Source organism: Culex quinquefasciatus, chromosome 3, assembly GCF_015732765.1.
Source record: "Culex quinquefasciatus strain JHB chromosome 3, VPISU_Cqui_1.0_pri_paternal, whole genome shotgun sequence".
Taxonomy (NCBI): domain Eukaryota; kingdom Metazoa; phylum Arthropoda; class Insecta; order Diptera; family Culicidae; genus Culex; species Culex quinquefasciatus.
The window spans coordinates 177018941-177037632 of record NC_051863.1 but is presented as its reverse complement, the minus strand read 5'-3'; the positions used below and the strand labels follow the sequence as shown (position 1 = coordinate 177037632).

The 18692-nt window shown below is 33.9% G+C and overlaps 1 long non-coding RNA gene across 1 annotated transcript; it reads left to right on the top strand.

The window, feature by feature from the left end:
* On the top strand, positions 1 to 634 carry LOC119769583. The gene is made up of 2 exons (XR_005278436.1): positions 1 to 88; positions 148 to 634. It is a non-coding gene; the product is annotated as an uncharacterized LOC119769583 (long non-coding RNA).
* The last annotated feature ends 18058 nt before the right edge of the window (positions 635 to 18692 follow it).

Genomic DNA, 18692 nt, shown 5'->3' with positions numbered 1-18692 from the left:
CTGTCAGTTTAAAAGAAAAATCAAATTTAATAAGAGTTGCTTTTTAGATAATTCAAGTTATTTATTCAACATTTCAAAGAAATCTTTCGTAAGTATTATCACAAAATCGTCCGGATTACCATTACAAAGGCAAAATCTTACCGATAGGTACCAGACGAAGATCTGATCCGGAAGGTAGAAGAGCAACGATCCAGAAGGTGAGCAAACAACGGGTTTTCCGGTCACTACGGATGCAGCAGCTTCACCGGCCACCGTTTATGTTTTGATGAAAACACCGCAGTCAGAATGGCCAGAAGGAAGCCGACTAGATGCCACCAGTTCCGCTCTCTCAATCCGGATTTCGGGACGATTGTGCCTGCCGATGTGCTTGTCGGTCTACTGTCCAACCCAGCGCGGAGGACTTGAAGAAAGATTCCTTCAAGTTCGCCAATGCTGTCAAATCAGCTCCTCATCTGTTCTGCGACAGATAAAGAAGCCGGGAAGAAGGAAGCTGCTCTAGTTCAGGCCGTCACGGCAGAAGATCCCCACTGAAATCAGGTCCAATGCCACCGGAAAGCCCAAACAAGTAAGCGGGATGAACTGCCATTATTCTTAAATGTCTTCTGAGCAAAAAAAAACTTGAATGCTTCTCTGAGTTGACGCTTTCCACTTCATTTGAACACATACGAAAACATCTACTCGGGCCACTCAACCCTTGGTGAACCTTTCCCGAGCTTATCCAGAGTCATCTTGGTTTGCCCAAAAGCTCCGGGTAATTAGAAGCTGCCCAAACGACGCAAAATCTGGCACAGAATGAGTAAACACCTCCACTTCACTTGCGCCAATCTTCAACAACTTTCAGCTGATTTGTTTTTGTCAGCGCTTTGAGCTGTCATTCGCAAAACATTTTTTTGAAATTTAAATGCTTTTACTGTTTACATTTAGAAAATATTACATCAAATATGCAATTACATGCTTTTCATTTTTTCAAATTTATGATTTGCTGGAAGCCAAAGTTCCATTTACATGAGATTCGTGAATTACAACGAATCTAATTTTATGTGAAGGTCCTTTAAATGCTTTTCAACTTTTTACAATGAGTTTCAAATTTACATTGAGCATGTTTACATTTGAAACATGGTTTCAGTGCCGTGTGAATTTACACTTTTTTTCTGTGCATCCTAAATTAAAGAAATTTTAAGCAAAATTCACGAATCTTATATCATTGCTGTTTCTCCCTTGCCCTCAAACCTTCGTTGATCCCAAATAATGCGACACATTTCCTTGTGTTCCCCCGGTCCCTGAATCTCTGCTAGAGCTGTCTGATCCGATCATAAACACTCCAAGTGCCTGCCTGATGTGCGTTCTGTTTTCACAATTAAATTCGGTTTAGCTTTCTGTGTTTACACCGCACACCGGCCGTTATTAGGTTAGGGGTGTGTTTCCTTCGGATATTCGGGATCCGTTTTCGTTGTCGTCGTCGTCGTCGTTCGTGAATGTCTCAGCAGGGGAGCCATCGTGCTCTAAGAACCTCGGCTCCTTCACTCTGTTGTCGATATGTCGGCAAACAAACCCTGGTTGGTTTTGAGTGGCAACAATGTTTGGTATAGAAATTCGCGCAGCTCGAGGGCAAATTTATTTTTGGGTAAAAATATAATTATCTTCTAACTGGTTCCCTCGGGCGGGAAAAAAATGAAAGAGGTAAAATACTCTTGAGAAAATATTGCAACTTTTTAAACAGTAATTATAGCGGATCAACCATGTATACGGGTCGGACGATAACGCATTATTATTTGCCGAGGTAACAATTCTTCACAGTCTGGTGGACGTTGAAGTTTTACGTTTGTAAAACTAACAATAGCACTAAGTGGGTCCTTGAACGCGACGTGGTGTCAACAAGGTAGCAGATGATGAAGCTCAAACGAGTATCAATAATGAAAATTTTGCAGTTCCCCATAGGAAAGATGTTCTTGTTGCCAACAATAACAAATAAATGGTTCACTGGGACATCTGCAACTTATGTTAAGCTTTCTTTTGAATATTAAACTGTGGCCACTTACTCAGGCTTTAACAGATAAGTGAAGTATTTTGTTGAAAATATATTAGCACTCAACTGTTTGTAAGTTGGTACTTCAAAGTAAAGTATCTGTCGTAATACAAAACAAAGCTGACACTTGGTAACGAAATTAATACTTATCTATGAAAAAGCTCCCTAAGCAGTAATTAAGAAGTTTGAGAATAAAAAAATCGCAAAGAGCCATTTCAAATAATTGTTAACTAATGATTTTAAAGAGAATCATACATTGATATGAAAATTAGTTAAATCCTATTTTTTATGATATGATATTGCTTAATCTAATCTAATCTCATCTAACACAAATGGAGTGCATAATTGGCAAAAGGAGCGCGTGGTCGTTAAAAAAATATTCGGAGTGAAAAGTGATTTTTTTTTGTGTGTGCCTTTTGTTTCGCATTTTTGTCGTGTATTATGATATAGTTTTCGATAAAAACGATCCGAGTTCGTTAGGTTTATTGCGTAACAAAATTATTTTGATTCATCAAGAACGTCGTGTGGTGCGCGAGTCTTTTTTGTGTTGAAAAGACCTTTCTATAGCTCCGTAGCTCGGAGGGCTCGACGTCGGTTGTTTGTGTGTTAAGCCCTCTCCATAGCATCGTAGCTCGAGAGGCAACGAAAATCAATACCTTATCTAGCTCTCGTGGCGCAGGGGTAGCGGCTTCGGCTGCCGATCCCGATGATGCTATGAGACGCGGGTTCGATTCCCGCCTTATCCACTGAGCTTCTATCGGATGGTGAAGTAAAACGTCGGTCCCGGTTTCTCCTGTCTCGTCAGAGGCGCTGGAGCAGAAATCCCACGTTAGAGGAAGGCCATGCCCCGGGGGGCGTAGTGCCAATAGTTTCGTTTAGTTTCGTTTTTCATCTAGCTAACAGAAAAAAGATCGGAAGGCACTTGATGATTGAGTTCGTCGCGTCTATTCCGTAACAAATTCATGAACTAAATGATTATATAATTAAAAACCAGACTACGCTATCATTGCAGCATTGCGTTTAACACCTTATTTTATAAATAAATATTATTTGGTTTTGTCTTTCCACAGCCGGCTGTCTAAGATTAAACCATTTCATTAAAAATTTAACAACAGTTAAACGGGAAATGTCTCATCCGAGCGAGTTGTGGCGTCATCTAACCTAAGGCACTCTCCAGGATCCCTTCGAAAGATTGGCTGCGCTAGGGTCTGATTAGATTAGATTAGATAAGTTAAACGGGAAATGTCTCAACCGCAGCAACCGATTGTTTGCCTTGAGAATAAAATATAATACCTTTCAACAAACACTATGATTTTGGGTCGCATCATCATCGTCTATGATGAATCCTGACCAAACACCCTATCCTACTAACAAGTTTTCAGGTTCCTGGCGCTTGTGGGGTGTAAGCACAGAGTAAATCAGCTGCCCTAGTAGCAACCTGCGCTAACTAACATTCCCGTCCCTTAATCGAGATCTACAAACTGACATGGCGGGCGCCGTTGGTGGCCAATGATTGTTACCTATTCGCAACTGATCTTGTTCTGGAAATCATGGTGTTTTATCTTTTCACCGCATTCACACATGCTGTTGATAAGGGAAATACCACTTGATAGTCGAAGCCTATGATCAGTAGTGCTGAAAGGATATTACGGTTTTGTTCAGCAACGGAGAAGGACAACCATGGGTGGTCTCTCATGCTCATGCTCTAATCTCATCTAACACAAACGCAGCCAGTTCAATGAAAGCATGCTGGAAAGTGTTGTGATTAAATTACGTCCCAAGCACTTTTCTTGTCATTATTGATAATTACAGTACATTCGAGAACTCCCGAAAATGTATTGCAAAAATAAAAGCGGCCAACCCTACTACGTTGTGTTTACCGCAGAGAGGATTCTGAGAACGGATCACATTTCACAGAATCTACAGGGGAGGAAGGATGCGTGGACATACCGCACCAAACGCTCCAGTTTACAGTTTCATATGTGTTTTGTATAATGTGTTTAGTGTATAATATAGTGTGGTTATATAATTAATTAATTATAGAGCAATTCCATGTCAAATAGGGAATCGGTTGTACCCGACCCTCTCCGATTTCAATGAAACCTTGTAGACATGTTATCCTAGGCATATATAAGCCATTTTTGTGTATATGGAGCCAGCAACACTCGATAATGACATTTTAGAAGGGGGTACGTGTTTTCAATATTTTTGTATTTCGTAATTTAAATATTGCTGTATCTCGAAGCCGTTGCATCGTATCAAAAAGTGGTCAAAGACAAACTTGTAGGAAATTTGACGGGCTTTCCGAAAAAAATACACTGAAAGAAAAAAACACTCCACTTTTATGAGATTTTTTGATTTTAAAGTTTAAAAGTTAAATTTTAAGGTGAGCCCACGATTTTTTTTCGCTCAAAATTTTTGTGAAAATAGCCTAAGATGTTACAAAAAGACTGACGAAAAATGCAGGATGGAGCAACTCACCTAAAAAAATACAAAAATCATTTACTGAAACTGTTTTTTTGAAAAGTGCTCTAAACGTCAAAATTTTCAAAAACCGAATACGGGAATCGATTCTCCAGACAATTTTACATAAAGTCTCCATATTGACCATTGTCCTAAGTCCAATCCTTGTAAAGTTACAGCGGTTTTAAAAATAAAAATGTTGAAAAATAGGTTTTTGATGGTTTTGGCAATTTCTATATGACGGACTTGAATTTTCGGTTTCGAAAATATTTTTACCAAAAGCTCGTCCGATTTCCCACAAGTTTGTCTTTGACCACATTTTAATTGGATGTATGGGCTTACAGATATAAGCTAATTTATTATCCAGGTTACTTTACTACACTGAAAAATATTATGTTTTTAGTTATGAGCAATGTAATTAGCTTATATCTGTAAGCCCATACATCAAATTGAAATGTGGTCAAAGACAAACTTATGGGAAATTGAACGAGCTTTTCGGTAAAAATATTTTCGAAACTGAAAAATCCAGTCCGTCGTATAGAAATTGCCAAAAACAATCAAAAACCTATTTTTCAACATTTTAATTTTAAACCCGCTGTAACTTCACAAGATTGGACTTAGGACAATGGTCAATACTTTTATGTAAAATTGTCTGGAGAATCGATTCCCGTATTCGGCTTTTGAAAATTTTGACGTTTAGAGCACTTTTCAAAAAAACAGTTTCAGTAAATGATTTTTGTATTTTTTTAGGTGAGTTGCTCCATCCTGCATTTTTCGTCAGTCTTTTGTAACATCTTAGGCTATTTTCACAAAAATTTTTCGTGGGTAAAATTTAACTTTTAAACTTTAAAATCAAAAAATCTCATAAAAGTGGAGTGTTTTTTTCTTTCAGTGTATTTTTTTCGGAAAGCCCGTCAAATTTCCTACAAGTTTGTCTTTGACCACTTTTTGATACGATGCAACGGCTTCGAGATACAGCAATATTTAAATTACGAAAAACAAAAATATTGAAATTACGTACGCCCTTCTCAAATGTCATTATCGAGTGTTACTGGCTCCATATACACAAAAATGGCTTATATATGCCTAGGATAACGTGTCTACAAAGTTTCATTGAAATCGGAGAGGGTCGAGAAAAAAGTACCTAAAAAATTCCTGTTTTTGGCTGGAATTGCTCTATAATAATGCAATATAATGATCATTTAATAAAATCCCTCCACCTATGTATGATAACCACGCACCCAAGAACACAAACAGCGACACAAAAGAAATGAAAATGAGCATGCAAAAATGAGACAGCGCGTCCCCGCTGCTTATCATATAAACAGTTTTCGTGACATCATTCGTTGAAGAATTAAGGGTCCACATGAAACAAGTATTTGACTGAAAAATATTTTTTTATATTTTTTCAACAGGCACAGCACAAAACACAATTAAAAATTAAAAAATAATTTCTGAGCTTTTTTAACTCAACCAAACAGCAAAACCTTTTTCTAAGCTGAATTCGTCCTTTAGAAATATTATCTAGAAATCTTGGGATTAAAAATTAACAATATTCAAAACTGGATTTTTTTCCAATGTAGAATAACATCAAAATGATTTGTTTACTTAATTTCAGCCAAATTCTTACATTTTTAGTGATATCAGATTATCGACCGCAAATTAGATAATTGAAATTTGAATTTTTCAGCGTTCTAAGATTTTGTTAAATATAAATTTAATCTGAAAATTTTAAAATTGATTCAAACTATTATAATTTGAAATAAATTTCAACGTAAACTAACGTAAATTTTGTGTAATTCGACAAAAGCTTCTGATCTGTCCTTTTTTTAATTAATCATGGGCCAAGAAACATAACTTGAGCAATCGATGGGTATTTGTTCAAAATTGGATTTCTATAGTGCAAGTTACTTTTTTTCATGTTTTCATAAAACAAAAAAGTCATTCTTATTTCAATGTATACAACTTATATAATTTCCTTATTTTTCTTAGTTTTCTCTACAGTTTTTAAAAATTGAGACTCTTCCCTAAGACTAAAACATACAATTATCATCATTTTGTTCGTCCATACAAGTCTACTTACAACGTTGAAAGCTGTTAATTTAAAAATAGTTTATTGAAATTTAAAAATCCATCAACATAGTTGAGGATGACTTCACAATCATCTTTTATTTTTTAATCGGGCCAATGCAAATTTGCTTTAAAAATCTGAGGGAATATTTTGCAAAAAGCAATCGAAAAATCGAAATGCTAATATTCCAAAATTCCACCAAAAGGTGGCGTTAAGTGGGTCGGATCATTGTCAAGCTCGAGATTTTTATGTAATATTTTATGATAAACAGCTTTATCGAAGACTGTTAAACGATTCCAGATAGCCCTGACGAGATCTTAGAGATCTAAAGAAGACGTTTTTGTATGAAAAGATTTGTTTCACCAGCTCCAATGGTCTATAGCGACCCTTAAACCACAGACAAACAGACGAGAAACATGGATGCCATAGTACCACAACGAGACACGATCGAGAATGATGTCGCCATCGTACACTTTTACGTTTCTTGAATTGATTGGTTGTGTGTGTGAGCGCGGGATATTTTTGTTTATGCAGCTTGATTGCTGTTGCAGCGGAACAAAAAGCACGAGCTTTTGTGAAAAACAGAGGAAAAATTGCATAAGAACATCGCATTGATCAAATTCGATAAAACTGTTATTTGGGAGATTTTTGAATTCACGTCGTTCTAGCTTTACCTTCTGAAATCTTGGACCGTTTCCTGACAGGATTGATCAGCGTGAACGTTGCCAATCTAATCTGCGGAAACTGTTCCGAGAAGCCTTGGCTCAGCATTGCTGTTGTTTTTTGCATTATCAACTGCGAAAGCAAAATATTCCTATTGAGATTCCCGTTAATTTCGCCGCTTAAAATAAACACAAAAGTATTCTTTCCTAGCTCCTCCTGTACTTGTTCACTTTAGCCAAGGCCTTTTGCCCTGCCTGTGTCACCCTGTACAAATGATGGTTCATGTCTGTTCCGGAGCGCGGAGTGGAATCTGCTGCGGAACGCCGTACGAAAGAGGATACCACAATGCAATGTTTCTGATGCAGCAAGCAAATTTACATTTTTTGACGCCATCGCGTGGAACTTTGGCAGCATTTTTCTCTATAATTTGTCTGATTAAAAAAACTTAACCTCGAACATAACAATGTTTCATTACATAAACAACAAACAAAAGAGATTTTTCTTTTGTACACGCTTAATCAGATAAGGGGAAGAGGGTACAATCTTATGGTGGTTTATTGAAAAGATGAGGTTTCCGCAACAGGACTGCAGATAGCGCTAGTGTGCAGCCCAATTTTGAATTTTCTTGTGGGGACGATGGATTTTTTGAAAAAATCAGCTCAGATTCACGTCTGTTTGTCTGTGCTTAAACCTTAACCAGTTTGGCTCAAAATTGGCAGTAAATATTTTTTACCTAAAGAATCGGGCCAGTTTCCCTGATCCCTGATGACGATTTTTTGATTAATGAAGAACAAATGCATTCAAGATAATTATTTTGCAGCATCGCATTTTTTTTTATTTGTATGCAATTCGACTTTTATAATCATAAAAAAGTTTTTTTATCATCGATGTGGTTTAACCTTTTTTTTTGTTGATGTTGGTACCAAATTTTGGGGAAACCCGCAATTATAAGGTGCAAACCAAAAGAATTTTCATTATCACATCCTCGTCCGAGAGATTTTCACGCTAGAACGCCACCGAACCTCATTAGCCGGACTCGTTAGGTTCACACAAGAAAAAAAAACCCACACAATCCGCCCATTACCGGTTAATTATATGCTCTGAAGCAGCCCTCAAAGAAGACAAGCCCTATGGGACACCTTTCGAGCAGCAACATGCAACAAGCCGACGAAAAGCCTCTTACGCATCCTTTTGAAGGTGTTGTTTTCACCACAATAACAGCATTAGCGGTGAAATTGTTGAACACAGCCAGAAACGAGGAAAAAAGCTCATGATCCGGGCAAGAGGAAGAGAAAAAACACGTTGTGAGAAAAACGAAAGAAAAACAACCGAAATCCTTTCATAATGCAAATGTACACACAAAGGACAGCATTTTGTCACCGAGCCGCCAACACCTTCAAGTGCCCATAATCAGCACACCTTGGCACATCACGTCGGCATTCATGGGTTGAACAGTCTCACACACGAATACGCACTTCAGGTTGAGTTTAGGGGTGGTCAATTTATTAAATCAAAAATATTTCAATGACTTATGAACAAGTTTCAAACGTTACAATTTTTCCATTCATTTTTGAATTTTCAAAACAGTTGACATCCCTAGTTCAAAATGTCGAAACTAAACATGAAGTACCTCCACTTCAAAGTTTCTTGAACGCTCAACGTTGCACCTTCTCAAACCTTCAAGAGTTTTTTTTTTGGTTTAAAAACCCCGTAAAAATGTCGACAACCTTAACCCTCGCTGCTGACCGGACCAATCTCCCTGTGGCCAGGTAGCTTTTCCAGCACATTTCGCACACACGCAGAAACCCGTACGTGTGCGGCATCGCCACAATGGAACTCTTTGAAATAAGTTCTGCCAGGATTAGGACCGAAAAGTACACGTGATTTGCTGCCAAAAGGTGACAATAATGAGAGGCTGATGGTGGGAAATTTCGCACCGAATAAGTGTTGAGGGTGTTTATTTTTTGGGATGAAATCAAGTGAAAATTGATCGAACGCGGGGAGGCGTGACAATTTTTCCGGTTTCGGTCAATCAGAATGCCGGTGGAGGGTGTAATTGGCGAGAGGGAAGTATCGTGGGATGATATTGACGGTTTATTGCTGGTTTTATGAAATGATTTGTTTAGCTTTAGTGGAGAAGCAGGAAAATTCCTAGATTTAAAATTTCTTAGAATTCTCAAAGTTTAGATTAATATTTTTTTTGATTACAGTTTTAATGTACTCTAACTTCAAGTTCTTCTCAGATCTTTAGATAATGAATGATTGAGTTAGTAAGAAAAGTTTTTGTAATTACTCCACAACAACTGTGAATCAATATTGTGGGTTTATGATGTTTGAATGATTTTTTGTTTGAAATCCTTTTTTCCAGTTTTATAAATTCCTTCTATGCTCAATTGTTAAATGTCCTAAAAAGTTTAAAATTAATAAGTTACTTAATAATAAATTAATTAGTTTATATATTGCTACAATAAAATATTGATCAATAAAAATAAATTAAAATCAATACTTCATTGTCCTACTTTTTTAAATATTCGTCATCCCTTTAAATTTTTTGTGATCAAATTTCGATTTTTGAAAATTAATGTCAATTATAAAAAATAATAAAACAATGTTCTTTTTTTCTCCGCCTCCTCTTTCTAATCTAATTTGGAAAATATTTGCAGTGGTACCAAAAGTTGCGTATTTCAGTTACATAAATTTTGGTTACTAAAAACGTACAGGTCATCGCAATTTTCGAGTTATCGCAGTCTTAGTGAGAAAATGTGTTTTTTCCGGTTTTCGTCATATTTATGTTTTGGGCCATTTTTAATGCGTGGCGCGTGAAAGACTCAGATTTTATTAACAAAAAATCATATCTTGGAATCACGTTGATGAACTTCGCCCATTTTTTAATATGAATTACATATAGAATTTCTCTAAGAAACTGATTAAACCAGGGGTGTTCAAAGTTTTTGAATGGCGGGCAATATTTGCACCTCACATGAGCTTGCGAGCCAACAGTAAAAAAATGTTTATTTATGGTTAATTCTCTGCCAACTCACACAGCAGTTGCCCCGACCCCTCTTCGGTTTGCGTGAAACTTTGTCCTAAGGGGTAACTTTTGTCCCTGATCACGAATCCGAGGTCCGTTTTTTGATATCTCGTGACAGAGGGGCGGTACGACCCCTTTCATTTTTGAACATGCGAAAAAGAGGTGTTTTTCAATAATTTGCAGCCTGAAACGGTGATGAGATAGAAATTTGGTGTTAAAGGGACTTTTATGTAAAATTAGGTGCCCGATTTGATGGCGTGCTCGGAATTCCGAAAAAAACGTATTTTTCATCGAAAAAAACACTAAAAAAGTTTTAAAAATTCTCCCATTTTCCGATACTCGACTGTAAAAATTTTTGGAGCAAGTCATTTAATGGGAAATTTTATGTACTTTTCGAATCTACATTGACCCAGAAGGGTAATTTTTTCATTTAGAACAAAAATTTTCATTTAAAAATTTCGTGTTTTTCAAACTTTGCAGGGTTATATTTTAGAGTGTAACAATGTTCTACAAAAAAGTTTTGAAAAAGTTGGTCGTCATCGATCATGGCCGTTCATAGTCACCCGCGAGAGACACGGACGACGAAACAAAGGGAAACGCAAAAAGTTACTTTTTCAAAACTTTTTTCGTAAAATCGCGATAACTCGTGATGTTTATAAGCAAACCCCTTATGTCTATATATCAAATTTTTTGTAATTGTCTGCTCTACAACTTTGTAGAACATTGTTACACTCTAAAAAATAATCCTGCAAATTTAGAAAAAACACGAAATTTTAAAATGAAAAATTTTGTTCTAAATGAAAAAATTACCCTTCTGAGTCAATGTAGATTCGAAAAGTAAATTAAATTTCCCATAAAATGACATGCTCCAAATTTTTTTACAGTCGAGTAACGGAAACTGGGAGAATTAAAAAAAAAAATTAGTGTTTTTTTCGATGAAAAATACGTTTTTTCGGAATTCTGGGTACGCCATCAAATCGAGCGTCTAATTTTACATAAAAGTCCCTTTGACATCTAATTTCTATCTCATCACCGTTTCAGGCTGCAAATTTTGAAAAACACCTCTTTTTTCGCATGTTCAAAAATGGAAGGGGTCGTACCGCCCCTCCGTCACGAGATATCAAAAATCGGACCTCGGATTCGTGATCAGGGACAAAAGTTACTCCCTAGGACAAAGTTTCACGCAAATCGAAGAGGGGTCGGGGCAACTTTTCCCGATTTCGTGTGAGTTGGTAGTGAATTATCCATATATTATTACAATCTACACGACTGAAAATACATTGATCAGTTGAAGTTTTTTGACATTTTCCTACAGTTTTGTACAAAAAATCAACAGAATTTAAATCATGCAAAAATATCACTAACTTTTCATTGCAATTTGCATGCCAAAACAAACAATGCAATCAAATAAGAATGCTGCAAATATTTTTGTAATAAATTTACATACAACGGGCTGGAAAAGGTCAAGGGAAAAATAAAAAGAATGTATTTAACCTTTTTTTGCATATTTTCTTAAAATTTAGTTATTGTTTAAAAAATACAGAGGTAATTCATACTTGGAAAAATTGCGTAATTTTCATGTCAAATCGTTGCAATTCGGATTTTAACAATTATTCCTCCGTTTCATTAAAATTTGAATAAATTTTTGTAGTCAATTCGATTCATAACCCATATGTTTTGATTTTGAATCCCGAGGTTTTTAGGTATTTTAGTGTAGAAAAAATGTTTCGTTGAAATTTTTTGAGAAGTATCGAATTCCTATATTTCAACTATTTTTTCAAATTTCTACTTTAGTATAATTTGAACGATCTACAACCCATTTCCAAAAATGTCTGAATTTATTTTTTGACAAAAATACAATTTTTAATAACATATAAACTTTCATTTGGAAGTTTTTCTACAAAATATTTGTATCGTATAGTCAGGATCAAAGCAAAGATAAACTATTTCTTCAATATGAAAAAGAAAATAAAGTTGTCTCCAAAATAGTTTATACTAAACCTATTTTTAAAAACGTTACTTAATCCACCTTTAGGTGGTTCATAATATATTCATAAAGTCAATACATTCAGTAAAAATAGCAACATTCCCCCTTAACATGTTTAACAAATCAACTTTATTACTCATTTCTTTTGATATGGTTCGCAGACCATCAATATTTCTGGCTCATCGGCAAGGTCTGATAAAAAAAACCTATCCAACGATAGTTCGCATGGAAGATTCAGACAATATTTACATCACAATATCTGAAATCAAACCTCTAAAAAGTGTATAAATAACACTTAAGTGCCAATAACTTTTAATAGGGTTGTCAGATCCTTGATGTTTTAGACTCATTTGAAAGGTCTTTCGATTATCTAACTAACGATGTGTCGCATGATGGACCCGGACATCATTTTCATTGAAATATCTGAGATCCGGCCTCCAAAAAGTGTATAAATAACACTTAAGTGCTAATAACTTTTGATAGGGTTATCAGATCTTTAATGTTTTGGTCTTTTTAATACCTTTCTGAAAATGTATAACATGACAGGGTTTCTTTCAAAAACCATCCTTTTTACAATCTTCCGGACATACGCCAAAATCGTTTTTTTAGCATAACTTTTGAAGTACTTTACTAAACTTCATAATTTTCAATAGGGACTTATGGGACCCCAAGACGAATCGAATGAGACCAAAACGGTCCAAATCGGTTAAGCCAGTGCTGAGATAATCGAGTGCATATTTTTTGGTGCACAGACCCACATCCCTACACACACACCCACACACACACACACACACAGACATTTGCTCAGAATTTGATTCTGAGTCGATAGGTATACGTGAAGGTGGGTCTACGAGGTCAAATTAAGAAGTTCATTTTTCGAGTGATTTTATAGCCTTTCCTCAGTAAGGTGAGGAAGGCAAAAAATATAAAATCATTATAAAGATTGGCCAAGAATTCACTTTACACGATCGTTCAAAATGGTTCCGCGGGTCACACAAAATTACCTCGTGGGCCACATTTGGCCCGCGGGCCATACTTTGGTCACCCCTGGATTAAACTAATTTCAAATTTTTGTTAAAACGGCACAATGATGTTTTCATATGACTTTTTCAAATGTTAGGCTAGATTTTTGAAACTCTAAACTATTTTTTTTAAAGGACAAACTTATTTTATCTAAATGCACCCAAGACAGCTAGAATCGGTTAAAATGGAGTGAAGTTAGGATTTTTTGGAAACGAATATTTCCCTTTTCGCTTGAATGAATTATTTTGAAAAATAAATTAGAAAATAAGAATTATAAGTTGGTTCTAGTGTTTGATTTAAAACGCTTATTTGTTGCGTGTTGTGAATCAACAATTATTTGAAAACTTGCTTTCTCCTTCGTAAAAAAAGGTTCTGCATGGTACAACATGTTTAGTCCACAATTTGACGGTTAGAGAGCGCACAACAGCAGCGCCCTGCCAGAATGGAGTGGTGACTAGCAGCAGTGCTTGCGTTACTCACCACTCCAGGGTAGCGGAAAGTATTGTGGTTTGCATGTTCAAAGCGAAACTATTTTTTGTTTTATTTGGTTGGAATTGCTTTGGAAACAATACAGTTATTTCCTTCTTAGAAACTATTTATTTAAAATTATTGATTGAGTGTTAAAATGACGCTTTGAAAATACCGTTAACTGTTGTGACACTGATAACGCGGGGTATTTTTCATACATAAATAATAACAAAGAATCTCTCACCAGTTTATGGTGATTGATTCAAATCAAATTATTCGCTCTACAGCATTGCCTTGGCGTTCTCGATTGCGAGATTCCTACTCGAAACTAGGTGTTCGAAGGCTTTTTGATTGTTGAGGCAATTGCAAACCTCTTTTTACACCTTAGCTTCCATCCACCCCGGGATTCGAACTGACGACCTTTGGATTGTTAGTCCAACTGCCTACCAGCGACTCCACCGAGGCAGGACCCAGGGAGACGACTCCTACACCTGACCTGGACTGAGCTAACGACCTAACCTTTTTTAGGTTAGTCCGGGACCAACATTTACTTCCCTTCCGACGGAAGGCGTGATCAGACAAATCTCGTCTCGAAAAATGCCACCGGGACCGTCTGGGATCGAACCCAGGCCGACTGGGTGAGAGGCAATCACGCTTATCCCTACACCACGGTCCCGGCTTGATTAAATTCTTTAAAATCGTCTTCAGTTACATTTCATTAAATTTTGATTCATTTTTTATGATTGAATGATGCTGTCATTTGTTTTTGGTTTGTATTTGTATTTCTCAAGCTTGAGAGAAACTTTTTTGATTTTTTTTCCAATGGTTGATTGATTCACTATTTCTTTTTTTAAATAATGTTTTTTATACAATAAAGGGTAATTATGTTGTAAAGATTGCTCAAAATCTTCGGCCGATAAGTTGATCTGCATGGATTATTCTCCAACCTCGGATATCGGCCTGGTGCATATAAAATTAAAACTTTGAAATAGGAAGAGATATGCACTCTTTTAAACAACAAACTTATTCAAAAAAGTTAGTTCAGTTAGACAAATAGTTATTGAGTTTGTTAAAGTTGTGACAGAGTTTATAGATTTTTCGATTAAGTTTTAGTTATTAATAGTAAATTGGGTGTGATTCGAAAAAATGGGATTCTATAAAAAAAAACTGTATAATTTTTGCTTTCTTTGATCCATGATCAGGAGTTCAAACTATCAAAAGAGATGTTTATATCAGTTTTGGTGTGTGTTTTATTTCTAATGTTGGAATTCATCTGACTCCATCGTGCCTCGCTGCCATCATTCAAAGGTTGAATGGGGAGGTCTCCCAAACCTTTTTCTACTCCAAGGAACCTTCCACCCCAGGTTTCGAACCAACGACCTTTGTATTGCGAGTCCAACCGCCATCAGCGATTCCACCGGAGCATTTACAGCAAGTTGTTTAGATATTGAAAATCAGTAAATTGGATGAGTTAGAACAAGTGCTTAACCTGCCAAACATAGGAAAATTTCTCCGATTAATTATTTATACGTGAAAAAAGAAAATAACTGTTTGGAGTTTTTGCAATCCTCAAAACAATCCAAGAGTAGTTCTAAATAAACTTAAAAGTTATATTAAGAGCAATTCCAGCTCAAATCAGGAATTTTTCTGGTACTTTTGTACCCGACCCTCTCCGATTTCAATAAAACTTTGTAGACATGTTATCCTAGGCCTATAGAAAATTTGCAGCAAAGCTAAAAGACACATGTCGCCACCTATGAACAAATAGCGTAAACCTATGACAACAACATTTTTATAAATCTTATGCCGGATTCGGATGAGAAAAATTATTTCCAACAATTTGGTGTATAACTTCCCAATATTTGTTTGATTTTTCTATGAGAAAACTGTAAATTTAGAAAAAGATAGTAATTTGGACTATTTGGAAAGAAAGTCTGTCAAAAATCAATAAAAATTGTTGAACATACGTTAACACATCTGTTATCAACTATAATACTGTTTATTTTATTGATATATACGGGGAAACTCATTTTTTCGTGTTCCAAAACATGTTTTTTAAAGAAAAAGGTCACAAATTTTTGCGCGCCCAAAAAATGATGTTCATTATTCTAAAGCAAAAACATTTTCTCGTCTTTTGCAACCAGTTTCATTAAGATTGATGCAGGGAACCATGAGAAATAAGCGATTTTGATCTTGAATCCAGCAGAAAGGGATACGATTTTTGACAAGTAACCTCATTTTGGCGCCACCTACATTTGAAACACAGGCGCGCTGCAAAACCTCAATATAAGCTATTTTTGTGCATATGGAACCAAAAACGAAAAAAAAACGAAACTATAGTTATGTTTTTAGTATTTGAAGAATATCAAGTACATCAAATACTAAAAACAAAGTATTTCAAACATGCAAATATTACAAATGTTTTGATTATTTAGAGTATTTAATGTACTAATATTAAAAGTATTTAAAGAATTAAAAGTATTTAAAATATTTAAAGTGTTTAAAGTATGTAAAGTATGTAAATGCTCTGGATTTCTAGATTAAATTTTCAAAAGGTCCTATCAGCATAGGAAACCCACGACTCAAAGGTTGTTTTGAAAATTTACTCTAGATTCAAAGTATTTCAAGTATTTCAAGTATTCCAAGTATTTAAATTAAAGTATTTAAAATATTTAAAGTATTTTAAGTATTTAAATTATTAAAATTATTGAAAGTATTCAAAGTATTTCAAGTATTTCAAGTATTCCAAGTATTTAAATTAAAGTATTTAAAATATTTAAAGTATTTAAAGTATTTAAAGTATTTAAAGTATTGAAAGTATTGAAAGTATTTAAAGTATTGAAAGTATTGAAAGTATTTAAAGTATTTAAAGTATTTAAAGTATTTAAAGTATTTAAAGTATTTAAAGTATTTAAAGTATTTAAAGTATTCAAAGTATTAAAAGTATTAAAAGTATTAAAATTATTAAAAGTATTAAAAGTATTAAAAGTATTTAAAGTTTTTAAAGTATTTAAAGTATTTAAAGTATGCAAAGTATTTAAAGTATTTAAAGTATTTAAAGTATTTTTTAAAGTATTTAAAGTATTTAAAGTATTTACAGTATTTACAGTAATTAAAGTATTTAAAGTATTTAACGGTGCACATCAACCAGAGTTTTTGCACCCAGATTTTTGTTACAGACATTTTAGTATCTTAAAAACTACAGGTACTATTGAAATATTTTTGTATTCATCCCCTAAAGTACTGTCCACAAAGTAATTTACAATAAAGTTTGATTAATTTTACAATTCCGTTATTGCAGGATTGAGTCCGTAAGTTTGACAATTTTGGAATAAGAATACAACAACTTCCTTCGTTGCTGTGCACCCTTAAAGTGCTTAAAGATTTAATGTGATTTAAAGTATTTAAAGTGCTTAAAGTATTTACAATAATCAAAGTATTCATAGTATACAAAGGACTAAAATATCTAAAGAATTTAAAATATTCAAAGTATTTAAAGTGTTTCACTTATTTCAAGCATTGAAGGCATTTCAAGTTTTTTGAAGTTTATCAAGTATTTCAAGAGTTTATTATTTTAAGTATTTAAAGTACTTCAAGTATTAGAAGTATGTTATTTATTTCAAATATTCAAGGTACTCAATGTATTTGAAGTAATCAAATATTTTAATTATTTACATTATTTAAAGTACTTCAGTATGGCAAGAATTTAAAGTATTAAAAGTATTAGTATTCAAAGGACTAAGACTATTGAAAGTATTCAACAAATTTCAAGGATTTCACTTTTATGTATTTTAAGTATATCAAATACTTGAAGTATTTCAAGTGTTGTAAGTATTCAATGAGTTCAAGTAATCAAAGTATTCAAAGGAATTAAAGTGTTCAAAGTTGATTCAAAGTAGTTTAACAATTATTGAAATTCAAAATATTTGAAGTATTTCAAAAAAATCAGTAATTGCAGGTGCGTAAAATATTTCAAGTACTTAAAGAGTTCAAAGTATTTCAATATTTTAAATATTTAATGTTTTAAAAGAACTTCAAGTATTTAAAGTATATGAATTACATCAAGATTTCATGTATTTTATTTATATCAAGAATTTTAATTATTAAAGTATCCAAAGTATTAAAAAAATTTCATATATTCCATCAAATATATCAAGTAGTTAATGTTCGTCATGTACTTCAATTGTTCGAAGTATACCAAGTATTTCAATTGTATAAAGAATATCAAATTTAAATTGAGGTGAAAAGTCAATGATTGTGGTTGGACACTCAATAATATTTTAACTGAATGAATGTACATGGAAAAGAAAATCTGATTAAATATTAAAAAAGAATTTCAAATATTTTAAGTATACTTAGCATTCTAAGTATTTGAAGTTTATTAAGTTTTCAAGCTTTTAAGTATTTAGGTATTCAAATTCAAAGTATTTGTTAAATATTTCAATTTAAAATATATTCAATTTTTTTGATTATTAAAATTTTCAGTTAAAGTGTCCAAAGTATTCAAAGTATTAAAAATATTTCAAGTATTTCACTTCACTTAAGTATTAAAAAAAATAAAAATATTCTAATTATTCTATGTATTGTAAGTATATCAAGTAGCTGAAGTGCATTACGTATTTCAAGTGTTTCAAGTTTTTTAAAAAGATTTTCAAGTATTTGAAGAATTTTAAGCATGTCATGTATTTTAAGTTCAGTGGACTCTCTCGTTGTCGATATTGAAGGGACCGTCGAGAGCGGGAGTTATCAAATTATAGAACGAAAAATCGAAGCAATCTATTTGAAGGGACTAAAAATTTCAAATATTTGCAACGGCCTTAATGTATTTAAAATATCTGAAGTACAATAATTTCATGTATTTAAAGTATTCAAATATTTCAAATTTATAAAGTATTTAAATATTTGAATAACTCAACATTTGCTTTGAATGTTTAAAAAACTTGAAATCCTTAAAATAAAT